Source organism: Equus przewalskii, chromosome 2 (assembly GCF_037783145.1).
Source record: "Equus przewalskii isolate Varuska chromosome 2, EquPr2, whole genome shotgun sequence".
Lineage (NCBI taxonomy): Eukaryota > Metazoa > Chordata > Mammalia > Perissodactyla > Equidae > Equus > Equus przewalskii.
In genome coordinates, this window is record NC_091832.1 from 85,472,140 (window position 1) to 85,491,384 (window position 19,245).

General features: G+C 37.3%; 1 long non-coding RNA gene across 4 annotated transcripts in view; it reads left to right on the forward strand.

Annotated features, from left to right (window-relative positions):
- LOC139082065 (uncharacterized) overlaps positions 1-15,868 on the forward strand; it is a 70,829-nt gene extending 54,961 nt beyond the window's left edge. For all 4 annotated transcript variants that reach the window (XR_011537765.1, XR_011537766.1, XR_011537768.1 and 1 more), the window contains 2 exons: positions 11,584-11,995; positions 14,690-15,868. This is a non-coding gene — a long non-coding RNA (uncharacterized lncRNA). The remainder of the gene's footprint in view (positions 1-11,583; positions 11,996-14,689) is intronic.
- The last annotated feature ends 3,377 nt before the right edge of the window (positions 15,869-19,245 follow it).

Genomic DNA, 19,245 nt, shown 5'->3' on the forward strand with positions numbered 1-19,245 from the left:
TGCTGGGAGTGGAGTCTTCTAGGCAGAGGGAACAGCAAAGTGCAGAAGGCTAACAGGAGCAAGCTCGGTTTATTTGAGGAGCAGAAAAAAGATTCTTGTGATTGGAGACAAGTGACCATATCAAGGACTGTCAGGACGGAAGGGCAAAAGGAGGTCTTAGCTTTGTCACGTGGGGCCTTAGAGGCTGTGCTTTATTTCATATGGGATACACATGGTCTCCTTTGTGTTTTGTCACTATAGCATCAACACAAACAGTCGTAGAGTGAAAACTCTGCTCCCTTCATAGTTTCTTGTATTCAGTCAAAAATAATCAGTTTAATTTACTTTTCTCTTACTGAATTGATTTTAAACAAACAATTATTTATGCTTTAGTTAAGCAAAGCCTTTAGGTTTGTCTTATGCTGAAAAGCATAAGAAGAAAGTAAAGAATACAAATATTTTAAAACAATATACCACCAGGAAGACACTATAAGGCTCAAAAGAGGCTCTTCTTTAGCTGCACTGAACTTTAGGTGCGCCCTTTAGCCAAGTCCACACGGGCCAAATGTAACGTAAGTCGTAGCACATCTTGCTCAAGAATGTTGGAGAATCTATAACTTCAACATGTGTGATTCATATTCTTGTGACAGAGTTGCCTTTAAACTTTGAGGTTAGTGAAATATGGACAAGAGCCCAAGAAAGTTCGAGTAGGGGCATGTCCTAGGAAAGCAGGTTCTTGCTAGTCATATACAGAGAAGTTCAGAGGAGGAGTTGAGGTTGGCCTGCTATGTGCTATGTATTCAGTCAACAGCATAAGCCTGGGGCTGATCAGGGAACAGGCTTTCTGGGATAGTAAAAGTTCCTCATTTTTACATAGATTTTTTTTTTTTTTTAGTGTGGAAGATTGGCCCTGAGCTAACATCTGTTGCCAATCTTCCTCTTTTCTTCTTTTCCTCCCCAAAGCCCCAGTACATAGTTGTATATCCTAGTTGCATGTCATTCAAATCCTGGGCCACCGCTGAAGCACATTGTGTGAACTCATCCACTCAGTCATGAGGTCGGCCCCTACGTACAATGTTTATTGACTGCAAAGCTTAGAGAGCATGATATGAAGTTTCGTCTTCACTTCCCTCAAAGTGGCCGTATTCTCATCTCTTTTCTATCTTGTTGACCTTTGTGAAAAATATAGGCAGTCTGTGGGGTTTAGTAAAAGGACGTACTTCAAACTTTGAAACAGTAAAAGTCGTCTTCTCCTAATGCTGTTTTACTTTTTCCATTTAATTTTCCAGTCACTTGATCAACAAATATTTATTTCTTTTAAAAAATTTATTTATTTTTTATTGAGGTTATCACAGTTTGCAACCTTGTGAAATTTCAGTCGTACATTCTTATTTGTCGGTCACCATAGAGGTGTGCCCCTTTACCCTTTGTGGCCGCAGTCCACCCACCTTCCGCCCAGGAAGCACTACATAAATAGTTCTCTTTGTCCATGGGTAACAAATGTTTATCTTAAGTGACAAGCTCTGTGGAAACATTCACCTCCAACATTACCTCTTCTGTGAAGCGTCACTTTATACTGTGTGGGACAAAGAGCTCTCTGAATTACAGCCTAGCACAGCACACCGATGGGCAGGTCCCACGTGAGACATCCTGGTGGATACCACATGGGAAGATGGTGTGGGATGGTGGCAAATACCCAGGCCTAGCTTTCTGTGTGGGCTCAGACAAGTTCTTCATACTGGCTGAGCAGCCTCTGTCTTGAGATTAGTAAAACGGCAATAAGACCTACCTGAGGGGTTTTGTGAGTTGAAACTAGGTTCTGTGTGGATATTACCTGGTAGATAGAAACGACTTGAAAAAGGGCAGCTGTTGCTATTATTATGTAAAAACTTAATTAATTGCCAATATTACTGACTAAAATCTTTCTGATCTTTTTCTCTTTCTAAGGTAACATCTCTCTGCTTCTATCTTCTTTAAAAAATAATTTCACATTTTAAATGGCGAGCCTCAGGCGTATCTAACTTCTCACTAGAGTGAATTTTCTAATCGAGTATAAATCAGTCAACACGTTTCTTAAAAAAAAAATTGATGATGTAATTGACTAGTATTCAGCTTTATTCCTTCTAAATTTGGTGTCTTAAAGGTAGATATGATAATTAGTTGCATATAATTTTCAGAAGAATCACATAAACTATTTAAAAAAATTGCGGGGCCGGCCCCGTAGCTGAGTGGTTAAGTTTGCAGGCTCCGCTGCGGCGGCCCAGGGTTTCGCCATTTGGGATCCTGGGCACAGACATGGCACCGCTTGTCAGGCCTTGTTGAGACAGCGCCCCACATGCCACAAGCAGAAGGACCCACAACTAAGAATATACAATTATGTGCCGGGGGGCTTTGGGGAGGAAAAAAAGAAAATCGGCAACAGATGTTAGCTCAGGTGCCAATCTTTTTAAAAAAATCGTCATCTCACAGGTAGAAGTGATGCGTAAGAATCTGGAAACACTTTTCTCTGTGGGCCTGGGGCTAGTTTTCTGAGTCGTGTATGAGGCTCTTCTTTCTTCAATTTGAAAGATTACAGCAGTTCTGTATGTTAAACTTGTCTGATAAACAACACGCTAAATCTCTAAATCTATGATCCTAGGAAAAATGAGATAAAGTAAGAGAGACTGTGTGTTTTGGTAAATTATACAGACAATATTATAAATATTTTGCCTTGCGTCTCACAAAGACATCACCTCTGCAAGGGCACACTGGCAAGCGTGTCTAGTGGGAAGAAACATTTTCACTTAATAAGGATAAATGATTGTTAGGAACCGAATATTTGTGCCCCTCCCCCCCACCCGCCTCCCGCTCCTCGAGTTCATACCTTGAGATCCTAACCCCCGATGTGATGGTAGGAGGAAGTGGAAGTGGGGCCATTGGAAGGTGATTAGGTTAAGAGGGTGGAGTCCTCATGAAGGGGATTAGTGCCCTTATAAAAGAGACCCCAGAGAGTTCCCTCACCTCTTCTGCCACGTGAGGACACAGTGGGAAGACAGTTGTCTACGAGACAGGCTCTCCCCAGACACCAAATCTACTGGCACCCTGATCTTGGACTTCCTAGCCTCCAGACGGTGAGAAATAAATATTTGCTGTTTAAGCCACCCGGTCTATGGTATTTTTGTTATGGCAGCCTGAAAGGACTAAGATGATGTATACCTATCACTGTTTTGTGAGCTGTGGGGTTCTTATCTAACTTTTACAGTGGATGACACCAAAGACTTATGCTTAGGAATAGTAGCGAAGAATCCTATTTCAGTGAATAGCACCATCATGCATCCAGTTTTCAAGCCCCAAATCCTTTCAATCTTGATACTTTCATCTCTCACACTTCCATGTTCAAATTATCACAAAAATCCTGTCATTTTAATGCCTGTGTATCTCCTCTCTCCACCAAAACTACTCTAGTCCTGAATACCAGTACCTCTCGGACTGCTCCTTAGCCTCTGGACTTTTCTATCTTTTCTGTCACTCTTGCCTCAGGATATTCCAGTCAGATCTTCACAATATAGCCTTGTGATCTTTTTTTTCTTTTTTTTGAGAAAGATTAGCTCTGAGCTCACTGTTGACAGTCCTCCTCTTTTTGCTGAGGAAAACTGACCCTGAACTAATATCCATGCCCATCTTCCTTTACTTTCTACTTTCTATGTGGGATGCCTGCCACAGCATGGCATGCAAGTGGTGCCATGTCCGCACCTGGGATCAGAACAGACAAACCCTGGGCCACCGAGAAGCAGAATGTGTGCACTTAACCGCTGTGCCACTGAGCTGGCCCCAAGCCTTGTGATCTTTACAAAAGGCAAACATGAGCATATTATTCAACACCGTGTTATACCACTTACGAACTCCGCAATTGAGACCCTTATTCCTGGGATAAAGTGAGAAACTCCTTAAGCTACAGCCATGGCCCCTACCTCCTTCCCAGCTTCACGTGGCTCTGTGATCCTTCTCATTTTTCAGTCCACTCACACTGGCCTTCTTCCCAGTCATAAAATGGACCCTGCTCCTTCCCTTTGCAGATGCTGTTCCCTCTGGAAAGTTTACTGTCTGCTCCTTGCCTCGAATTGCATTTCCTTCTAAGCATCATTCAGAATTAGGTTCAAGTGATGTCTCTGTTGAGGTGAAGTCCCTGAGATAGCAGAGGGCACTCTCCTTCCTGGCTCTTTTCCCCATTGCAGTTTCCACTTCTTTGTGTGGCTTGTGTATTTTGTAGTTGTCACTTCTCCTGTACACTCGAAGTACCTGGACAGCAAGAGCAGAGGTGGAATTTGCTCATTGTTTATCTCCAGTGCCTGGCACTTAAAAGTCACACAACACATACTTATTTTAAGACTCCAAGCTCCATGAGGGCAGAGGCAATGTCTGTATTGTTCACATGTGTATATCTGATACCATACACATTCCTAGGATGAGTAAATACATTTTCAAAGCACTTTCTCATTTATTTTGTTTGACTCTCCCAACTATTTCTTGAGATAAACAACTCAAGTTCCCACTCCTCGTGCATTTGGCACTTCATCTTGAACACAATACATCTCTAAATCTAGTGCTTATCAAAGGCATTAAATTATGTTTTCCTGTCTTTCAATTCATTCTGATAGTTTATTATTATTTCAAGGCTTTTTTATGCATTGTACAATTTGAGTGAGGATCCCACATCTCTTAAAGCATTATAGGTGTACATTGTTCATCCTTATTCAGAGTTTTTCCCACTAGACACGCCCATGAAGGCTTTGTGGGACGCATGGCAAACTATCTACAGCATTGTCTATATAACTTACCAAACCGTGTGGCCTCTCTAACTCATTTTTCCTAAGACCACGGTTTTAACTGGTTGCTTATCAGACAAGTTTAATGTATAAAACTGCTGTAATCTTTCAAAATGGAGGAAGAAGATCCTCACACATGTGACTGCAAAAATTAGCTCCAGGCCTGGAGAGAGAAGTGTTTCCAGATTCTTCTGCATCCTTTTAGACGGAAGGGGTTCTTGAGCCTCGCTATTCTTCATTTACAGAATGAGGATATCAATACCCACCTCACAGGGTTACTGTGAGGATTAACGTGGATAAAATTAAATGAAGCAAAGTATGTGAGAATACGTTCCAAATCATAGTTAAAAAATGTGAAGTATTCTTTCATGGATAGGTATGGAGATTGGCTAACGTTTATTTGTTAGGTAACTCTTATAAGGTAGAGGATCATTTCAAACTATTTCCAAATTTTACCTTTTCTCTTTCTCCCTTCTCCCCTCCATTCTCGTTGTCCTTTCCCAATGCCTCCTTCTTAGCCTGTTTCAATAACTTTATAACTCTACCCACTAAAATCTCTCCTCTCTCCTCTCTGATCCATTTTCTTCCAAAGTCATCTCTCTCAAACCTTTTATGCTCTTTCCTACTTTAGATTTTCTTCAAGACCAGTGACCTTCTTTGTTTGTTCTTTTTTTTGCATCCATCTCTAGTCTCTGGAATAAAGTAACTCAGTAATGTTTATTTTTAGTTTGTTTAAGCAACAAAATCTGGTGGCCAAGAGCACGCTATTCTCCAAAGTTGGACCCACCATCCCAGGTAATGCTTACGACTATCCATTGGAATGTGGAAAGAAAATATTAGACTTTATTCCTAATTAGTTTTCAGAGCATACTTTTCAAAACTTTAATTCATATTTTTATTTTGTATGTATTTATATTTGCATACTAGTACATATACATCCCAATAAATAAGTATACATATATTGAGAGTGTATCCTCAAACATTTTTCTGATTGTATCAAATAGCTTTTTGCTGCAATAATGCTGTGAAACAAGTAATTCCACAATCTCAGTGGCTTACAATAATACACATTTACTTCTTGCTAGGTTGGCTGGGATCGGCTGTGGGTCAGCTCTGGTTGGCTGAGTTGTCTGGGTTCAACTCCAGGCTCGGTTTTGGATTTCTGGTTGGGATTTGGGTCTGTTTGATGTCTCTCCTTATTCTTGCGTGAGCACCTAGTCAGAGAAAAATCTTCTCATGGCGAAGCACATGACTGCAAAAGGCCTGGCGGAATCGCCCCCTGCCTCCTAAATCCTCCACTGGAACTAGCACTGTTTCTTCTGCCTGTGTTCTATTGGTCAAAGCAAGGCACATGCCCAAGGCTCATGTCAGTGAGGGTAGGATTATATATTCTTGCCTGGAAAGAGAGAGGAGAGTGAATATTTGCTGAACAGTAGTCCAATTTACTGCACTGATAAAAAAAACATGCAATAAAAGACATGTGTCCTTTGGCCTTGCCCTAGAGGGTGAAGTCCAAATGTCATATGGTGGCATTCTCAGACCAAGACTACGTTTCCAGTCTCGTCTCTCAATGCTGCTGTTTACACACACTCTGATCTTAGGTCTCTAGGCTGGTTGGGTGCTGTCCTCCAAACGTGTTATGAAAGCTTCCACCTCTGCCTTTTGTGGACAGTGATTCCTACTATGGAGCAGGTTGCTGCTGTTGGGGAGGACGGAATTCAAGTCACTGCACCCATGGGTTGTTGCAAGAAGTGTTGTGGGCTGGGTTGGATTCAGAACCCAGGAGGTCAATATGACTTGAGAGCAGCAGTGAGGAATACTCAGGGAGGGGCAGTTTCAGTCTCAATAGAGTTTGGAATTATTGATTAAGGAAGTCCAGAGTGTTCATGCAAGGGATTCCAAAGTCAAGCCTAACCCTTAGGCTAGGTAAAGAACCTGGCGTCTTGGAGGCACTCAAAAGATGTTGAGAGAGTTATGTATTCATATATGACCACCTCAGACCATGTCCATTGCTATCATCCTGATCTGAACCACTGTCATCTCCAATCCAGAGTTTTGAGATAGCTGTCTGACTGGTCTTCCTGTTTTCATCTTTGCTTCTTCTGAGTCTCTTTTCACACTGTATCACTCCTCTGCTCAAAACCTCTAATTGTTTTCCTTCTCACTGGGAGATGAAATCCCTACAGAGTCTACGAGGCGCTACATGATTTGGCCCCTTGTTTTGTCTCTCTCCACGTCTCCTATAACTTGACTTTCCCTCCTCCCCAGCCACACTGGCCTTCACAGTGTTGCTTGAATATGTAATTCCTCCAACTCACCATTCATACTCTTGCACAGTGGTTCCCTCAACCTGCATGATATTCACAAGGATCACATGACTTATTCCCTTGCCTCTTTTAGGGTTTCACTGAAACAACACCTTCCTTAGGAGGCCTTCCTGAATACCCTGTCTAAAATTGCGCTTCTCCAACATAACTCCTGTCTTCTGCTGCTACTGTTCTCCATAGCCCTTTGCACTGTTTGAGAGATGTTTTAACTTTATCTGCTTATGTCCTGCTTCCTTCAGTAGGGAGTAAACTCCGTGAGGGTGATTGTTGTTGCTGTTTTGTTTGCTTTATCACTGAGAATAGTTCCTGCGTATTGTAGGTCCTCAATCAGTATTTGGTCAATCAGTTAATGAAAATTTCACCATCTTTTCTAGTCAAAGTGATTCTTTCTCCTTTATTTTCCCATAGCACTTTCTCTGTACCTATTTCATAGTATATGTCATATTCTAGCAGTATAGAATCAATTTGCATATTGCTTATCTCTCCTGTTAGGATGGGCACCCAGTGCTGAATATTGCGTGTGCCTAATATATTCTTTTATGAATTGAATTTATGCTCTTGGAGACATTTTATTATCTTTTTACTTTCTTCTACTGACCCACTATTGTCTCATGTTCAAAATTGATCACTTCTTAGACACCTAGTCGTTGCATTCTCACTGTTTGTGTGGACAGCCCATCCAAATACAGAGTTATTACATTTACTCAATCTTCTATGTTTTTGAAAGTTACTCTTTCTTTGGGCTTGGATGATCGTCTTGTTGGGAGGCATAAAATGCTTGATGTTTCCTGGAACAATCTCAACTTTCAATAATGATTCAAATTAAATGAAGAAAGTTTGGAGCTTCAAGTTCTATGTCATTACATTTAAAAGTGTCTTCACAATGAAAAAGAAACAAAAATGGAAAAAGGATGAGCATGGAAAAGAGAGGGAGAAAAAAGTAGACTCGGATTAGGTACCAGGTGCCAGTCGTTAAACAAATTTCATTCAACAAATATTTATTAACCTACTCCTATGATAGGCAATGTAGAGGCTGAAGGATATTACCAGGTTCTCCCTTATAGATAACTGCTGTGTATATTGTTTAGGTTGTGCACTGTGCAAGGGTTCCATAGCAATGGGGGTTGCTTCACATAAAGACATCCTTATTTTGAAAATTAAAAATTATTTTATTCTAATTGTTGAATCCAAACAAGGATGATCTGCATATTTATTATGACAATTTTCTGGCTTGTGACAATAAGGAATTTTGCTCTATTGATATCAGCATAGTGTGACAAATTTCCAACAGATGGATATAGAGTGGCTTAGTACAAGAAAGAAGATATGTATCATTCTTCTTTACCTTACAAGAGAAGAATGAGTTTAATAATCAAAAAAAACTTTTGATCCAATAACCTAGGCATCTAAACAAGGAGCTTCTTATTGAATATTTTCATGAACATCTTAAAAAAAGTTCCCTATTGGTTTTAATATGCTGGCTTAACAGGGTACCATGTGCTATAGTTCATACCATCTGCTATTTGTTTCCTGGACCAGAATTGTACTGCTAAATTACCACTTAATCTATAAATTGTTATATTATGATACAAATTCCTATGTAATGATTCAATTTCCATTAACAATCTACAAACTATGTTTTACATGGATACTAATTAGAGATTACCGTGTAACAATTTAATTATGTTACAATATTGGCTTTTTTTTTGTTACTATCAAAATGTTGTTACAAAAGTTAACTACTTAAAATTTAGAAACATGTTATTTTTAAATGTTACAAATGTTTGAAAAAGGTGCTATTTCCCCGCAGATGTTGAAAAAGAAAGTTTAAATAAATTACTAGTATCAGAAAAGAAATAATTGGGAAATTTTTAGAAAAGAAAATTAAAGAGAAACTTTGGCTGGTTAAATAAATTTTCTGGAGAAATAGGTGGAATGACAGAAGAAAAAAGGAAAGGATTTCAAAATTACAGTTTTCAGCAGAATGAAGCATAGGTATGTCATTAATGGAGGGGGATGAAAATGAACCCTCTACTTCAATGTCAACTTTAAATGAAGAATTTCAAGAACAACTTGAAGGTGAAAAAACACAAAAGAATCCATTAAACTGAACATTCTATTTGCGGATCCAGGTTCATAGTCATCTAATTTGAATATGAAATAAAAAGACATGATGCTGTTGTTGAAAAGCATCCATTCTTGTAAGAAAGTTTAACATTCCAAAAGAAACTATAGGAAAGAATATTTCAGAAATGATTATACACAAATTCTTCCAAATGTTGACAATGATTAGATTATAGTTATTCTACCTCAAAAGATTCTCTCTTTTGTCTATATTGTAAATGCTTTGGGGATAGAAAAAAAATCCAATAATGATTGAGAAAGTATGCAATGGCTGTCAGTTTTTATTATATATTCTTAGTAAACATGAAAAAAAATGAAATGCGCATCATCAGCAATGTAGGTATTCAAAGTTGAAATCTTACAGAAAAATTTTATAACTATTGATGCTACCAGAAATTATTTGGAAAAGAGAAAACTATTCACATACTATGACTGACCTCTTAACATACATGATCCAGTTTTTGGCAAGGCTATGTCTAGTGTCAAGAGGATTATTCAGGAAACTTTATGAGTGAGATAATGGTGATTTGCTGTGTTTTGCAGAAACTATAGCAAAATTTTGTAATATCGTGGAAGACATTTGCACAGAATACAAACATTGGCAACATAATATACTTCTTAGGAAATGGAATACAAAACCAGAATTGTAAAATTGTAATAGAATTGTTTGGATAAAAAGAAATATAAAACATGACTGACTTATTTTAGATACAGTCCCTGATATGTGCTAAGAAAAGAGTAAAGAGAAATTATTATTAGATTTGTGGATTATAGGAATGCGTATATTTACATATGTGAATTCTTAGGTTGGAATTCTGCTATGTGAACTAAATAACTAAAAAAGAATTATGTACTTTTCTTGTGGACTGAACTACTTAAAAAATAATAACGGCAAAAATAATTCAGAAACGTCACAGATGCTCCTGGGATTAGCCTCATGTCTCAAGGTCAAATTAACGTCTTAAGGATGAATAATATGACGAGTATATATAGAAAAGATGACATTGCTCGAAAGAGGTTTTATTCCTTGATCTGTACATTCTTTAAACTTGATAGTTAACAATTCTGTTAAAAAACATTTTTTGACACCACTAAACTTCCTCTTTCAAGAACTAACCAACTGCTTTTGGACTTCAACCAAACATTTAATTGTACTTAAAACACATTTACCAAATATAAAAAACTTAAAAATTTTTGTCAAATATGTGATGAGGAAGTCAATTGATAGCATTATGTCACTAAAAACCAAATTAAAAACAGTGTCATGCTCATTTAGAAATTGCTGATGATGTAACTAAAAATACCTAAATATATAGATAGGTATATTAATAATATGGACCTATAAAGAATAATAACATGCAATATTAATACAGCAAATATAGATCATAATACACAATAATAATATATAAAAATGATATCATAATATAACCACTACTGCTAATACATAATGATACAATACAATTATCATTTAAAAGAGTTTTCAATATTAAAAGACTACTGCAGCCTTTTTAGACTTCTAACACAGGGGTTTGCAAAAAAGTTAGATAGTAAATATTTTAGGCTTTGTGGGCCACATGGTCTCTGTTCAATTACTCAACTCTGCCGTTGAAGTGTAAAAGCAGCCATAGACAATATGTAAGCAAATGAGCATGGCTGTGTTCCATTCAAATTTTATTTATGGATGCTGCAATTTTAATTCCATAAAAATTTAACGTGTCAAGCAATACTATTCTTTTAACATTTTCCCAATCATTTAAAAATGCGAAAGTCAGCTCGTGGGCTGTAAAAAACAGATGGTGGGTCAGATTTAGCTTGTGAGCCATTGTTTGCTGACTTCTGTTCTAGATGACATATACACTTTAAAAAATTGTAGAAATGAATTACTACAAGTACATAAAATTTTACAGTTGCAATTGGCTGATGAAAATAATTAAGAAATAACATATTAGATGAGACGTCATTATGCAGCCTTAATGTACTGAATACAGTTCCAAACCTTATCTGGCTCCCAGTTTATAGTGAACTTTGTTAATATTCATGCCAGTGGAGAATTTATTCTGAAAGTGTAAATTTATTAAACATGTTTTAAGGTCTACAACATCACAAAAAAGATAGCCTAACCCAGTGGCCATTTTTATAGAATGAGACACAGTTATAAATAAATATTGGAATTCCACAACAAATTTATCTGCCAAGGAGGCATGATATGTAACTATTTTAAACAAAGTACTATATTGTAATTAGTTGGCGTTCTTAATATCGCAATTATAATTTTGAATTTTGTATTATTTTACGTTCAATAGTTTGATTTGTGAAGTTCATAAAAAACGACTTTACATTTGTTGCAGTTGTTTAACTGAGAAATAAATGCTATCCTGACTTACAAACTTCTACATGAGGAAGAGATGTCTTTTTCTAATTTATCTGGAGGCCCTGTGTGGACCAGCAGAAGCCAGTCCTTGTTGATGGGGGTGGAGAAAAACATCCATCAGAGTCCTAACGGAGAGAGATTAAAAGATGAAGAAGACTTGGCTCCTGTCCTTTAGGTGCTTCTAGCCTCGTCTGGAGCTAGATGTGTTGCAGTTCTAACGTTTATTTGAAAGCAATACTCCTGTTATTGGTTTTGTCCATTATTGTGTGGCAGTGGCTTAATGCCTAGGACTTGACTTCAGAACAAAAACAGCAGCGTACAACCTACCCTACCTTGAGGCAGCGAAGCAAAAGAGGCTGAAAGATGGAAGCCGCTCGGTGAGGATGCTGGTACGTGTAAATGTTACATTGTGTGTTTTGGTTGTTTATTCTACCTTCTATCTTTAACAGCCCAGAGTAAAGTCAAGAAACTTCACAGATCCTGCTGGGATTAGCCTCAGGTTTTAAGGACAAAGATTAGTCAGGTTGACAACTGGCTGTTTTTGACAGAATCTGTCAGCTCTATGATCAGCAAAAATGTAAACTGAAGATGTCTTCAGGTACAAAAAGAAATTCCTCAAAGTCAAAGCTCATTGGCTTTTAGACAAAAATACAAAATCCTCCAGAACTGTATAGTTAAACAAAGCTTTTTTTTTTAGAAATAAACTTTGAAACTCATGGAGGCTGTTTGAAGATAAAAGAAGAGTTGTTTATGAGCCAACGATGAAAGTGTGTAAAGGGCCACAGGTATTTTGCAATAGACATCTGGAGACCTCATTAGAATTTGAAAGCACCGTGAGGAAAAGAAGTTCTTTAAAGTAAGGAAAGTTGGCTGAGCTTGAGTGAGGTGACTCACACCTGGAAGCAAGGATCTGAGGGAGGTTCTTGCCCTGGTGGTGGTGTGTAGACTGATAGGAGTCAGAACGGAATGTCAGTCTAGTTACTGGTTCTTATTATTAAAGCTTTTGAAAGCTTGGCTATATAAAGGCAGGGACCCAACACAATTATCCCTTTTAAATTTTTACGTATCTTTGGCATTTCCGTGTATATTTGAAAGTTTTTTTCATTCTGTTCCAGAATTTAAATGATAAATAGGTCAGTGATAGAATATCCAGTCTGAAAATTGTTTATTGATTTGTGGGTGTCTTAGCTCCACGCTGGGTGAATTCATTTTCATATAATATGATAGATTTGTTGACCCTTACAGAAATAAAGACCAAGCTGTACTTGGCTTTTTTCCTTTAGAAATGGCATAAACTAGCCTTAAAATATGATCTCCTGTAAAAACTCCATGTAATTGCAAAAGAATGCTGAAATAAAACTAAGGGCATAAATAAATAAAATGGAAAATGAATAAAACAACATTTAAGGTCAAAGTTAGTTCTTCAAAATAAGGAGTAAATTGAGTAATCTACTCACAGGATTAATTTAAAAAACTTATTCTAATTGATAAAAAAAGAGTAAATAGTTAAAATCAAGAATGCAAAGATCATTGAGAATGTGTTTTAAATAATTTCTGTATTACTATTCCCAGTTTATATTAATAAACTTGATGATCAAGTTAAATTATTATAAAATTGATGCAAACCAAATAAGCATAAGAAATAAGGAATATAAATTGACTATTAAGAGAGGAAGAAATAGAAAATGTTACTATGCCATTTAAAAATTGACAGTTGTTCCTAAATGTTGTAAAACTGAAATTCTAAGTTTCCAAAATTTCCAAAAATATCTTCTTTGGAAGATACAGCTTTCTAAATATGTTACCTAATATATTTTTTGAAATAAAAAAATATAGTTTTGAAAGTAAAATATAGTTTTGTATTCAAATATAAGAACACTATCAAATTATAAAAGAAAAAAGGAAACTTCTAGGCAAATATTAAAGGTAAAATAAAAGTATAGGAAACTTAGCAAGTAAGCATAGTCATATAGCAGATGAATAATATGCTCTGTTTGAATAGGGATATTGCAACAAAGTGAGAACTCTATGTCACAAAGATAACACTCATCAGATTAACAAGAAAGAAACCAAAAGCCCACATTGTGAGCTCAATTGATTCCAGGAAGGTATTCAATAAAATTTGCCGTCTTTTATTGATTAAGTTACTTAAGTGTACAAAATAGTTTTTAATGGTACACATTTAAAGCGGAGAAACATTACATTCACTTTGGAAATACTAAAGCTGTTTCCCTGGACCAGGAGTAAGATGAGGACATGTCCTGTCATCATTGCTATTTAGCATAACACTTGAAATGCTGGCAATAGCTATTTGAGATGAAAACAGAATCAGACATAAAAATAAGGAGGAAAATATTTTAGGGATAATTTTCTTATAAAAACACACACGTTAGAAAAGTCAAAAAGGTTATGAAAATAATGAACAGCTCTGGTGTCTCTTCCTCTTCTTGTAAGGGCACCAGCCCTATCAGTTTAGAACTCTTCCCTATAACCTCACCCTATAACCTCTTTCACCCCCTCACAGGCCCTGTCTCCAAAGACAGTCATATTGAGCGATCGGGCTTCAAAATATGAATTTTAGGCAGGCATAATTCAGTCTACAGCAAGGGACGCTCTACAGAATACCTGACCAATACTCCTTAAAAGTATCAAGGTATCAAAAACAAGGTAAATCTGAGAAACTGTTACAGTCAAAGAGGAGCCTAAGGAGACATGAGCACTAAAAGTAATCTGGTATCCTGGACGGGATCCTGGAGGCAAAAAGGACACTAGGTAAAAATTAAAGAAGTCTTAATAAAGTGGGATTTTAGTTAATAATAATGGATTGACATTGGCTCATTAATTGTTAACAAATGTACCCTACTAATGTAATATTTTATTAATAGGGGAAAGTGGATAGAGGTATATGGGAACTCTGTGCTATCTTTGTAATTTCCTGTACATCTAAAACTGTTCTAAAAATGTCAAACATTATTAAAAAAAACTGTATGTTATTGGATGAAAAAGAGAAAACATAATTAAATTGAAATTTCAGAGGAATTTACACACTTTTTAAATTTTTAAATTTTTCTTTTCTTTTTTAGGAAAATTAGCCCATAGCTAACATTGGCCACAAATCCTCTTCTTTTTGCTGAGAAAGACTGGCCCTGATCTAACATCCATGCCCATCTTCCTCTACTTTATATGTGGGATGCCTGCCACAGTGTGGCTTGATGAGCCGTGCGTAGGTCTACACCCAGGATCTGAACCAGCAAACCCTGGGCCACCAAAGCGGAATGTATGAACTTAACTGCTGCACCTCTGGGCTGGCCACTACAAACTATTTTAAGAGAACAAAAGACGACAGAACAGAAATACTGGAACAATAGAGAATGGCTTCACTCATCACTATGTATAGCACGGACAACAGAGGAGAACCGAATTATTGACAAATGTACCACATATTACAGTAAGAACCTCCAAATTATCTAAAAGTAAAGCACTAAAAAGCAGAAAGGACAACAGACACTTATCCTAACTCCGATTAGGTGTTCCTTTACCTGATCTGGATATTCTACTTCCATTTATATTTTCCCTTGGCCTAATTTCCTAATTCTATTTCTATTTTGGCATGATTATATTGTGCATATTCCTCTGTAAACTTTTTCTATTACCTTTTGGAACAGGATAGGAAATTTATAATTGGAAAATAAATTCCTAAGTATTGAAGAAACCAAGGATATCATCATAGACAAGATGGGAAGTTCTGATATGGTTCTGCCTTTTTTCTGACCTATTCCACGCTTTTTTTTCTGACAAACCACACAACAGCCCACACGGAGCTGAAAACTAGTGATGGTGCCATTCATCTCAGATTGGCTCAGATTGCTCTTAATTTGATCCGCTTCTGAATCCTCACTAGCTCTCTGACCTCAGATGACTCAGCCTTTCCAGTGTGCACCCTGATTGGCCAGCTTCAGTGGCTCAGTCCATCTCATTGGAGCAAAGCTTCTCTCAGACTCTCCATCAGTGGCTGTGTGGGGGGCTGTCTGCCTGTTCTCTCTGCCTTGCCTGGGGAGCCTGCCTGAGAACTGCCCCACGGACGATGCTATTGCTTATGATTGGCTCTCCCAGCCTCTGCCTGCATCTCTGGATCTGGGACTCAGACAAGGAGATTTAAATACATAAAGCTAAAAATGTTCTGTATAACGAGAATTTTGTATAACAAAATTTCAAAGAAAACAACAGAATGACAAAATAATAGATAAAATTTGTTACAAAAATTTTTGTCCATCTTGTACATATGCTATGGAAAGAAAAAAACTATGATATGAAACAATACAACAATTATACACATGCTACATAAATTTATATAAATGTGTCATACCAATACTAAAAGCCAGTTCAATATAGAGATGAGGAGACAGTATATGTATGCAAAAGAAAAGTGAGAAAAGAAATCAACACGTGACAAAATTGAGCGTATGGATCTCAAAATTGAGGGAATGGATTCTAAAACAGTATTTAGGTAGCGTTTTATACATATTTAAGTATCGGAAATCAACAGTTATAGCAAAACACAATGGTAATGAGTGGGCTTTGGGGAAGGCACAATTAAAAGGGCTGCCAGCATTGTAGATTGCTTTAGTCCTTTTGAGAGCAGTCTGGCAAAATTGAAAACAAAGTTTTAACATTGTTCCTCCATTTTGATGTGGTAGGTCCACTTCTGGGCCTCCACCCGTGGTGGTGAGGTTCAGACCAGGCTCTAAGGAGTCCTAGAGGAAAAGAGGGTGGTAAGGTTAGGGGTTAGGGTTTTGCCTTTGTCACTGCTCATGCATTGTGTGTGTGTGCATTTTCTTTTAAATTAGACAATTAAAATTTGAGTAAACAGAGGGTTTAGAAGGAGTTAAAGTTTAGTTGAAGCTAGTGCTCTGTGGAGGTGTCTCTAAGGAGAAAAATGTGTTATATGAAGATGTTAAAAATAACTCAGTTTAAAATAGCAGAAAACAGGACACAACTCCAAAAGCCAAAAAAGACCAAGGCAAACAACAATAGCATCACAAAGGAGGACAACATAACTATTCTATGACATAAAAAAGGCAAGTATGGGGCTTACTGAGGTACAAGGGAGTATTAAATAAAGTGAAGAAAAAGCAGAATACAAAACAATGCATGCATGATACAATGACATAAAAATGTATGTGCAGTGACAAAAATTGGAAAATAATTTAGAGAAATATAAATAGAGCTTAAGTTCTTTAGGTTTTTTTCTATAAAAATGATTAAAGTGCAAATTTTAAAAAATATTCTTTACGTCTATAGAAGAATATGGGTTATTTGGACCGAACTTTCTTAGATGAATGATCCAATTAAAATTATTATAATTTATTTATGTACAAGGACAACATACCAGTTTTTGTAAGTTTCTATAAAATTAAAGCCGTGTTGGTTGAATTAGCATGGCATTGTAAAACCGGTTCTCCAGACATTTGAAAGCAAATGTTTGTGTACTCAGATGCATAAACAAAAAAATGATGGATCTTTTCCATGTGGGAGTGTTTTAGCATTTCAAAGTCAACATCCAAAGAAATACACAGATGTATATGCAGCTGGAGAACAGTCTTATTTTTCTTTCCCATTCTGGTAATGACATTTTAATTCTCAGTTTTTGTCTGGATTGGGTTGTTGGGTTCCAGCATGGTCTTGATGAACTATGATTTTAAGGTCTCCAGAAGAGTACAGATGGTGACAAATTAATCTGACGTTTGAAAATGATGAAATGCAGTGGAAAAAAGAGCCCTCAAGATAAAATAGCAAAAGTTCTGATAAGATAGAATAATGGTGGTAGAGGGTAAGGTTAAGTCAGGGCCTTTTTTTAAAGAGAAAGAGTCTAAAAGCTGCAGAGGACAAGATGATCTGGCAAGTGCTCAGGTTAGGAGACAGATCTAGATTCCTTCATAGAAAGAACCTGAAGTATAGTCTGAGGACTTTATTCCCAGACCCAGGAGAGCACCCTGATGGGGAAGGGAAGAATCAGATGAGAGCTGCTGGCAGATACTGTGGACTCTTGGTCTTTCTACCTCTATAATCCATGGCGAATTACTTATCTTCTCTGTGCTTTGGTTTCCTTATTTGTAAATGGACAAAATGATTGCACCTACCTCACAGAGTTCTTGGGAGGATTAAATGAGATTGCACATGCCGGGCACAGGGTATGTTCTCAACAAATGTTAGCTGTTGTTATTATTGGCAGAAATGGGGATTGCAGGACTTTGCTGAAGACTGGAAAATTCCATCATAAAATTGAGAGTTCTCCAGATAATCTGACTTACAGAAATCTCAGAGCCTGCTGAGTGGGTGCCACATTTCTACTTATTAGGGCATGCCAGAGATTTGTGGAATACAGCAAAACTGTTTAACCAAATTGCAGAAGTCATGTTTACTGAGAGGCAAAGTCTGGCCATAGGCTTATTTCACCGCGTGTGGTATTTGAAGTTTCTTTGGCGTGGGTTATGAGGGTCCTGGTTTGGTCTTGGTTCTGACCCCAGTGACTTGCAATAAAAATGAACACAAAGCACAAGGGTGGTCATTAGATCCACTGATGGTGTTGTTTTTCTAAAGCTGGAAAAGGAGGGATGCGGGAGATGAGGAAAAGAGAATTGCCGTCTTTTCTTCCTTGACTTCAGAGAGAAAGCAAAACAACGTAGAGCAATAAGTGTCCAAAGATAAACTAATCTTAAAAGAAAAAAAATGGGAAATCAATTTTTTGGCTGACAGTTTTAATTTTACCTCTACGTTCATGTCTATATTCTAATTTTGGACAGTGAATTTGCCGGTTGGGAAATTCACGGTCAAACCTGTGGTCACTGCCTTGGCTGAGTGCGGGAGAACACTTCTCTGAAAACTAGATTCTCATTAGCATTTCTTTCTCGTTTTTTGTCATGATCATCTTCATCCAGAATCCTTTATATGGCAATATTAAGTCTTGCTTTAATACGATTTTCTTTACTTTATTTCTCATATTTCTGTTATTCCTCTTTCCATGCCCTGTGCTCCAGTGTCTCTTCAAAAATTATTGTTCTTCTTATGTACACTGAAATGTTCTACCTAGGTGCCTTAAATTTGTTTTTTTGCTGCCAGGAATATCCAGCCCTTCTGCTTCATCCTTCAACATCCAAATACACACAGTCCCACAGATGTCACTCCCTCCATAGAGCCTTTCCTGTACCGCCACCTGATCCTCCCTCAGCTTCCTGGAACAGGTGCTGTCCTCAGAACTTCCTAGAGCAATTAAACCCAACTGGTTTTCTGGCATTAACCTCTTTCACATGTGTTTTTAAATTCTTTGTGTTCATCTACTCTGCCTCGCTACAATGTTAAGCAATCTGAGGGTAGGGTCCATGCCTTATTTACCGATGTTCCATGATTGAATAAATCTTCACCTAAGGCAATACCTAAATTATACTTACTGTGTAAGGTAGTGTGCAAAGTAACAGAAATGGACATGGTGTCATGTATATAAATGTTATTGCCCCTTTAAATCCCAGACTGGTTCGTTGGATACAAATGTCAAAAAAAAGAAGATTGTCCCTGAGCTAACATCTGTGCTCACCTTCCTCTATTTTGTATGTGGGTTTCTGCCACAGCATGGCTTGATGAG